Below are 9,613 nucleotides of genomic sequence, written 5' to 3' on the forward strand. Positions count from 1 at the left end.
TTCTTACAATCCACCATCTTATGATCCTTGGACTTGCATAGTCCACAGGAGGAAGTCTTTGGCTGCGACTGTGAATTCGACGCAAACCTACATTTCCCAGAGTGGGGTTTCTTGCAGATTTTGCAATTGGGTCTTTCACCAGCCTGTCCATCCTTCTTCGTCTCAGCCCCTCTCTTGCCGTCACCGTTTCCACGGTGCTTCTTTCCAGACCTTCGTGAGGTATCATCCTCACGTTTCCTCTTCTCAGCCTCCTTGCTCCTTAGCGTCCTCAGACGGACAGCATCTAAAGTGAGAGACAAGGAGAGGTCAGTAACTGACCTGAAGGTCGTCGGCCGAGAGGCCTTCACACTCGCCTTTATCGCCGGCTCCAAGCCTCCAAATAAACGGGCGGTTCTTCTAGACTCTAGTGTCACAAGGTACGGAACCAGGCGAGACATCGTATTGAAGCTCGTCAAATAAGCCTGGCAGTCCAGGTTCGTCATCACCAGTGACACAAAGTCAGCCTCGATCTTCTCAACCTCATGCTGAGGGCAGTAGTTTTCCTTAATGAGAACAATAAATTCCTCCCATGTCATCTTGTATAAAGCAGACTTACCTGATGCCTGCACCAACGCTCTCCACCATGCCAGGGCCTCGCCCTTAAATGACTGGGATACAAACTTCACCACATCCTTCTCTGCGCACCCACTGATGTCCACAATAGTGTCCATCTCATCCAGCCAGGTGATACAATCAACAGCACCCTTTTCCCCTGTGAATTCCCGGGGCTTACAAGACACGAAGTACTTGTAGGTGCAACCCTTGGCACCGGACGCGTCAGTATATTCTCGTTCACGATGAATACTATTCTCAGTGGACGAGTGATTATCGTCATCTTTCTTGGGTTTGGAGAGTGGTTTGGATTGTGACTTTGGTTTGGAGGGTGGTTTTGATACGGTTCTGCCTTGGGACTCAGTATATTGACGATCCAGAGCTGCCTGAACAACATTGTCAATTAGAGCCTTTAACTGTGCGCCTGTCAAATGCACTGGCGCATTGTCGTAGTCATCTTCATTTGTATGGCTATTCTCTCCATTGGGATCCGCCATTGTAACTTGAATCTGTTATAGAAGATAACAAAATTTTATTTAGAAGCTTATTATGGAATTGTCTTTTATGACAATTCGTTAACCATGGTAACAGAGACCATATTTGGTTAACTTATTACTTACTTAGTTTTAGGATTTGAATACATCCTATTTTTTTTTGCTATAACAATAATAGTGGCGGCATAAAGCCTAATCACGAGGATGTTTTATACTATTAGCCGAGATTTCAGAGAATCAAAGGCATAGAGATTTGAACCGTAGTTCTTTTATCTCTTTCTGACAGGGAGTCATAGACCACCACTGTCTTTTGTCTTTATAAGACAATTATTACGGCCCATAGGCACCACACCACTAATGGATGTTTTAATAAGGTTGGCCCGTAGGCACTACATCACTTAATGGATGTTTTAATAAGATTTGGCCCGTAGGCACTACATCACTAAGGGATGTTTAAATAAGATTGATCACCTTCATTGGTGATTTAACCCATGATTTATAAATCATTTAGTTGAGTTTTGAAATCCTTAAAGGATTATTGTATAAGAATGACGTGCGTGATTTTAACGAATCACATCTGCCATGATTGTTAACATGCTTGCAGCGGTTAACAGGGAATCTGAATCTTTTAATTAAGTCCTACCATCTTGGCCGGATCTTAAAAGACACCAGGCTAGGTTTCACTCGTAAGATTCTTTATTTAGGCAGATCAATTTAAAAGGAATGGTTTTGATTTATTTCATACATATTAAAACAAAACTCATAACATACACTCCATAATCTCAAATACAATCACATCTTGACCTAAATGGGTCTTTCAAATAGTACATACCTCCATAGAGGTTTAAAAATAAGTGACAAGTCCACGCAGGGACTAACATAAAATAAGCGTCCATGTAAGGACTAAAAGATAAGTCCACGTAGGGACTGAAATACGATAAATGTCCACGCAGGGACTTCTTGCAAAGTAGAAATTACATTAGTACAACTATTAAGGGCTAGTGGTCACGTTTCTTCTTTTTGCCCTTTAGTAGGTTCGCCAAGCCTTTGAGAAATCCTCGGTGGCTCTTTTTCTCTTCCTCGAACTCTCTCTCCACACGATCTAGTCGATGGAGTATCTCTTCCTGTTCAGGAGGAGAGAAACGTGGTTGTGGCGCTTGTTGCGGAACTGGAGGTCTGGGAGGTATTGGATACCCATGAGCTGAGTAGTCCGGAGCTCCCATGTTTCCATGTGCTCCGTCAGGGTAGCGTGCATTATATCTAGCCGACACCACATATGGGTCGCGCTCATAATTGTAGTTGTAATGTGCCTGAGACGGTTCGAACGGGTTGTAAGCCGTTGGACCCGTGTAAGCAGGTATGGGTTGGTCATACCCAAATGATGGCGAATTTGGTGCAGCTGGTGCGGAGTTCGCCTCCTGTATAGGACTTGAAAGTCCTTCTTCTTGTAGTGGCGGATAGTGGCTACTACTAGAGTGTCGAGGGGTGCTGAAGTGGATACCCCCTCCTCCTCGTGTGGACATACGAGCATTTGTCCTCCTACGCCTTGGCGGATCAGGCATTACCGGTTGCGCCGGTGGCGGAGGTGGTGGCGTAACTGCCACAAAGCGTGAATCCTCAGAGGGATCCTGTGGATGTCGCGGTTGTTGTGATGTCTGTTGAGGTGGTGTGTAGTACCACTCATGTCGGTCGAACAACGCTTGGAAACTGTCTGGTCCCTGATAGGGTGTGCCATGGAAGGATGACCCATCAGAGACTTCTATCGGATGCGTGGGCGTACCACGAGCAGGTTCTGTCGGATCAGTATCTTCGTCCATATGATCCTCGGAGAAGTGATCTTGTGGCCCTAATGGAACAAAGCCTGAAGGTTCCTGTATGTAGTCAGCTGGATTAAACTGACCTATGAAGTATGGAGTAGGGTCGTCGTAATTTCGGTGTGATACCGAACGTTGCAGAGGTATGAAGGAAGGTTGTGGGTTGTTGGGATCATTCTCTGAGTTTGGCCCAAAGGAGTGCCGGTATGATGGCGTCGAGCTGTGCGAGGTGGAATGCCTCGCGGGTTCGTAAAGGTCTCTTCGTCGTTGTGGTTCTTCGCTCCTTGTCATTGAAGGAGGTCTTGTACCAGAAGGTCCGGCTTCGTGATCGTGATGAGTAACGATCTCTCCTCTGCCTCTTCTTCCCCTTCCTCTTCCTCGGAATATCACTGGCGGCATGTTTCCTGCTTTATAAAACTTTAAATACCAATAATAAAAGAAAAAGACAAAATTGGAATTACAATTCGAATTTGTCCTAAGTTCTCGTCTAGACTCAAGTATGTGCAATTGTGTCACTGAGATTAAACACAATAAGATAGTGTTTAATTCACTCAATGTTGGCTCTGATACCAACCTGTCACACCCCGATTTCCACGTGTATCACCGGTGGGCCCGGTGGGGGATTACCGTGACGTAGTTGGCAACAATATAGTCAAACCACACAATTATATATATGCACAGCGGAAGCTTAAAGATAAATACATATTTCAACCTCTGGTTGTAATATCAAATGTATTACAGAAGTCGAATGTATCCACAGCGGATCAAAATAATAAAAAAAATTGTTCATTCAGATACGGCATCGAGTTTGCGAGACTATTCGTGATGCTTAGGAAGCTAATACCAGCCAATTTCGTATAGTACCTGCACTTAATCTTTTGGGGAAAAATACGTCAATTTACACTGGTAAATCCGTTCAACTGGCACATTTGAAAATGTTTATTAAAATTTATTTGAATGCACAAGGCACAAACTCTTTTATAACTTGGGAAAATTATTAAAATCTTGTGAACGTATTACATGTCCTTTTATGCGTTCAGTAGCCCGGATCGTGCCGGGTTAAAGATTAATAGACACACCACATTGCGTAAAACCGTAGTATAGAAACCAACGGCTACGTCTTTTAATTAAATGTCGACAATATATACCTGGTGTACGCCTACACCGGGATGTCGATGGTCGTGGCCATTTCGTAAAATGATGCCAAGGATATCTGGGACAACGGTCATTAACCCCCCAAAGGCTTTTAAGAAACAAAACTGTTTAAATGAGCCGATCATAATATTTAATTAACCACCTAAGCGATGGAAGATATGATGCTCAATCAAGCGGTAAATATTATACCGTATCCCAAGCCCGTATAGGGGAAATAAGTTAAAAGTATTTACCTTTGCAAGTATATTCCTTAATTTGATTAAATCACCGATAGCTTTTACTGGGCTCCTAATCTGGAACGAAGGTTTTAATTAACCTCTTAGTATCCTAACGGGTCTTTATATTGGCCGTAGCCTAGACCGGTTGGTTCAGGGATATAAATATGGTTTAATCGCGCGAAAAGGCGAAAACCGAGAATGGAATGTGATTCTGCCCCAAACAAGTTCAGAGACTTGTTTTATATGGGTTCAAGGTTCACACTCTGGATTTTGGGGTCCAAATAATATAATTTGACCCGTATCGGCTAATTTATGAAAACTAGTTTCACAAGCCGAACCGTGCGCGCAATAGGCGAAACGGTTAACCATGAGAGTCTTACGCTTATTTCCTAAGTCAATATGCCTTAAAGAGGTTGTGGTATCAGTAGGATACCTTCCGTGATGCCCGTAACGAGTTTAAGTTAATATTACGCCCCGTAGGGGCTTTTCGGTCATTTTAAAGACTTTTAAAGAGCTTTTCGAGTTCTACAGGAAATCTGAGTTTCCCGAACAGTTTATAAAGTCTAAAATACTTTATTTATTATTTAAAATCAGTAGCAACTGGAATCGGGTCAAAAGACCTTGTAGAACTCAAGTTTTGGCCGAAAAGGGCATATTCGGTATTTACCGAACCGTAGCCATAACCGCAGGTTATGAGCAAGGTAAAAATTAATAAAAATCTTTAAAATTCCAAAAATATTATTTTATAATAGTGGGTAAAAGTTTTGGTGACGAAATCTTGGTTTAGATGGGCGTTATGCTAATTGCGCTGTTTATTACAAAAGTTTCTTATAAATGCGCTATTTAGCATAACTCTCATTCTAGACCTCGGATTGACGTGAAACTTTAAGGACATGCTTATAATTTAATAAGCAAGGTTATGGTCCATTCACGTGTCCGAAATACTCGTTTTATTTTTAAAAGGCCGTTACGGTCAACTTTTAGGCGATTAACGAAAATGCGTAAAAGACTCGGACAAATCATGAACCGATCACAGTGGTCTATACCATCATGTAACCTGGTCCTAAGAGAGTCCTAAGGCATATCTATACCTCACTAAAACGGGTCAGAACTGAAGTCAAAGCAAAAGTCAAATTTTTGCGACATTCGGCTCCGAACCGGGTCAATATAGCAAATGATCGATTCAAACGAGTGTAAACAAGTTTATATACTTAATATCAGGTTTTTTGAGTGCCAAAACAGGTTTCATAGCATATACATTACAGATTATGTATAAAACGGCAAAATAGCTTTCTGTTGACTTTTTAAGTGCACGTTTGACTCGACATTTGACATAGTTAGAGTGGTGATCAGAGGGAACCCTTTTTGAGGTTTGTTACCCACATTAATACCAACTTATAACTACCTTTGATTCGTCATAAGACTGAACCATCTCGGATTTATTTTAAAGTCAAACCGTATTTACGACGGTTTGGTTTCTAGTGATTTTCTAAGCATAAATTGAACTACAAAGGATCTAATGAACTTACAGAAGTTAAGACTTGCTTAGAGAGCAATGAAGAACACTTGAGAGCCTTTAGAATGACCAGAGAAGTGTTGTGTGTTGTGATGAAAGTTATGAACACAAGTATGCTATTTATAGCCAAAGTCAAGGTCCAAGATCATCACACAACACCCTACAACTGATCATGGATGGTTGGCATGTGTCCTAGAGGGTTATGGGTCGAGTAGGGGGCACCCATGCTGCACTAATTGTCCAAATGATCGTTCACAAGTTCAAAAGGCAAGTCTGTCCAAACATTCTGCATCTGGGCGTCTAATGCGGCCCGCATGGGAGTTTCCATGCATTTGTACGCGGGTCGCCTGAGATTCAAACTTCAGGTGCGTAAAGGAGGTGGCTCGCGGCCCGCCTCAACTTAGGCCTAAACATCACTCGGGTCGCGAGAGGCCTGTTTTTCAGGTTTTTAAAATCTTTTATAATCATTACGAAATCCTAGTAATTAATAACGAAATCTTTCGTAATTATTAACCTGACCTTTCGGGTTTGAAAGGGTAACTTTGCGGTTTGGCCCTCGGTTAATTACAACTAAGGTCCTCGTGTTATTTACCCGCGTTGTTAAGTCCCCGGTTAATTTATTAATTATTCAGAAAGCCTTAACTTTCATTATTGACGCTTTTAACCCTTCTCATACGAATTTGATTATAACTTTCTCGCTTTAAAACGGAACTTCACGGAATTTATACAGTATATTCTAGTGAGCGTATAATACTGTTACAAAGCCTCGGGAGCGTTAAAGGGTTACTCAGAGGTATAATTAAACATGTTGACACAGTTAACCCCTGTAGCTTGTAATCTCTCACTTTCCTCCGTGTTTCGCTTCCGTACGATCCATGATTTATTCGTTTGAAGGTGCAAGCATTATTTAGGGTTACTATACAGTATATTTACCCTTGATTGACATTTATAACCCTCGAATTTATATATTTTCAAGGTTTGTCAATATTAGTCCTTTATTTGATATCAATGCCACGTGTAATCGAATGACACGTGTTAACACATTATTGGACACAAAAATTCGAGGTGTTACATCTTGATGCTTGGGAGTGCGTCGAGACAAAGTATATTCGACCTTTGAATGATGATGAAGAACCCGTTCCAATCAAAGATCTTACTGCTGATGCTAAGAAAAAGTACAAAGACGAGAAGATGATGCTTAGTTTTCTTCAACAGGCAGTGAAAGAAGATATCATGGTTCTTCTACAGCATAATGGAACTTCATACTCGATTTGGAAAGCATTACGGTCGAAGTTTAGAGGAAGTGAGGAGATGGTCAAGAGTAAAAAGTCACTTCTGAAGAAAGAGTTTGATTTATTCCGAGGGTTGAAAAATGAGAGTACGAGAGAAATTATTGAACGTTATTGTAATCTGCTTGCTAACATGAAAAGGTTGAGTATTGAAAAGAGTACTGATGAACTGATAGAAAAACTTGCTGATGCTTTGCCGTATGAGACTTGGGGCACATATCTGATGATGCTCAGAAACAAGAAAGGTTTTAGTAACCTGACGCTCAGTAAGTTCATCGAAAAAATTGAGGCTCAGGAGATGGAACAGAGAAAAGTGATCAGGATGAAAGATTTTGATGGGGAACAAGACATCGGGCTGTATTATAAGGCAGGGGTAAATGAGAAGAAGTCTTCAAATCTATCTCCGAAGGTTGAAACTGCCTACAGCGCCAAGAACTCATCTGGAAGTCCATCAACTGGGTCCAACAGCAAAACCAGTTTTACTTCATTTTCATCATTTGATCCAAACATCTCTGCAACTAAAAATGGAAGAAAATTACAGTGCAACATTGTATTAAATCTTGAAAATGATCAAGATTATTCTGAGGAAGTTGCTAAAAATCAAATGTCTTTATTAGGAATGGTTTTGGAATCTTACACTTGTTTTGTTGCAGGTCGTATCGGCAATCCAATGTTAACCAAAGAAGATTACGACCAGATAGATGCTGAAGAAATGGAGCTGATGGACATAAAGTGGTGTCTGGCTAGTGTTTTACGGAGAGCTGAGAAATTCAAACAAATCACGGGGAGAGATGATCTTCGTGATGCGAATGTTTCTACTTTTGGTTTTGACAAATCTAAAGTCACTTGTTTTCGGTGCAGGGAAAAAGGACACTTCAAGAGGGAGTGCACTAACCGAGAAGCAAGTGGGGCTCAAAATCCGTTCAACAACAATAATGATTACTATCGGAAAGCCATCTACCACCAAGTTGGTCAACAATCATCTCAACAACAAAAACATCAAGCTCAAACTGCACATGGAAGAGATGTAATTGAAGACACTGGAAAAAGAGCTTGTGTGGGTAATAATGATAGATTGTATGGAAAAAGAAGGGATGGTAGTGCTTTGATAATTGATCAAGATGATGAGAGATTACCAGAGGGTTTTAGCTGGGCAAATTTCACTTGGGAGGATTATATTCCTGATCAAACTACAGCTTACACTGCTTTTACGGCAAAGGTTGTAGATGATAGTGATGATGATACGGAATATTGGGCAAGAAAATATAAAGAAGATATGAAGCTGCTTGCTGAAAGTGATAGTGAAGATAAAAAAGTCAAGAAGAAAAAGAAAAAGATCAAGACACCGGTGAGCAGTGATGATGAAGAGGTGCCGGTGGTAAGAAGACAAAAGGTGAAAGAAGTTCCAAAATTCAAAGTTGATGAAGAAGTTGATGCGAAAAAGATTCCGGTGAAGTGTGAAAACTGTGAAGCTGTAAAGAAGCAGAACAGCACTTTGATTTACAACTTGAACAGTTTGAAGGAGTCTTATGATGTGCTGAATAAGACGATGAATCAGTACAATCAAACGAGTGAAGAACAAGCTGTAGCAATGAAGACTCTTCAAGGAGCGTTTATGACGAAGCAGAAAGTTGTAAACAACTACATTGAGAAATGTGCTGCTTTAGAACAAAAGCTTGAGCTGCAACGAATTGAAACTGAGAGAGTTAATCGTTTATTAAAAAGTTATTCATGTACCTCCTATGTTATTGACAGGATTTATCCGACGATTGAGAGCATGAAGGAATGGGAAGACGATGAGGTAACTGAAGAGAAAGCAGCTGAAGTTAGTGTTGAGGAAAAGATTGCTGACATGAAGAAGAATGACAAGAAAAAAGACACTGTAAAGACAACATCTGGTAAGAAGCAAGGTGTCAGTTATAACAAGTGTCCACCCCCGCTGGAAAATGGATATTTTCCCAGATATCCAAACGATGAAAGAGTTAAAAAGGCCACAAATTTACAGTGGGAGTCAGAGTCGTCAGTCAATCTTCCAGAAAGTATTGATGTTGTGTTTACATCATCTGACACTGATCAACAGTCTCAATTGATGAAGAAAGTCGTGGATCATGTGTTAGAGAGTGATGATATTGAAGAGTCAAAGTCTGGGTCAAGTACACAGTGTCAAACAGAAAAACAGGGCAAATTAGTTTATGATAGAAAGTTTTTATTGTCAAAATCTAATTTGGATGATGGATTGTTTAAAGTGGTGTACACTTTGAATGATTCTGACAAATTATATTCTGATGAAGAGTTTCCAATAAGAGGTGTCAAAACTAAATTGATAAACAAGGTTTTCAAACTCACAGAAATAAATATTTCTGAAATAAAAGACTTATGTCTTAATGAAAAACCTAAAAAATACACCTCAAGAGTTCAATAGAGATTAAACAAGAAAAAGAATTACAGTTCTGGTTCAGGTTTCCAAAAGAAATCAAACCATAACGGTAATTTCAAAAAGAAAGGATTAGGTTTTACTCCTACAGAAAAACAGAAA

This window comes from Helianthus annuus, chromosome 3 (genome assembly GCF_002127325.2).
Source record: "Helianthus annuus cultivar XRQ/B chromosome 3, HanXRQr2.0-SUNRISE, whole genome shotgun sequence".
NCBI lineage: Eukaryota > Viridiplantae > Streptophyta > Magnoliopsida > Asterales > Asteraceae > Helianthus > Helianthus annuus.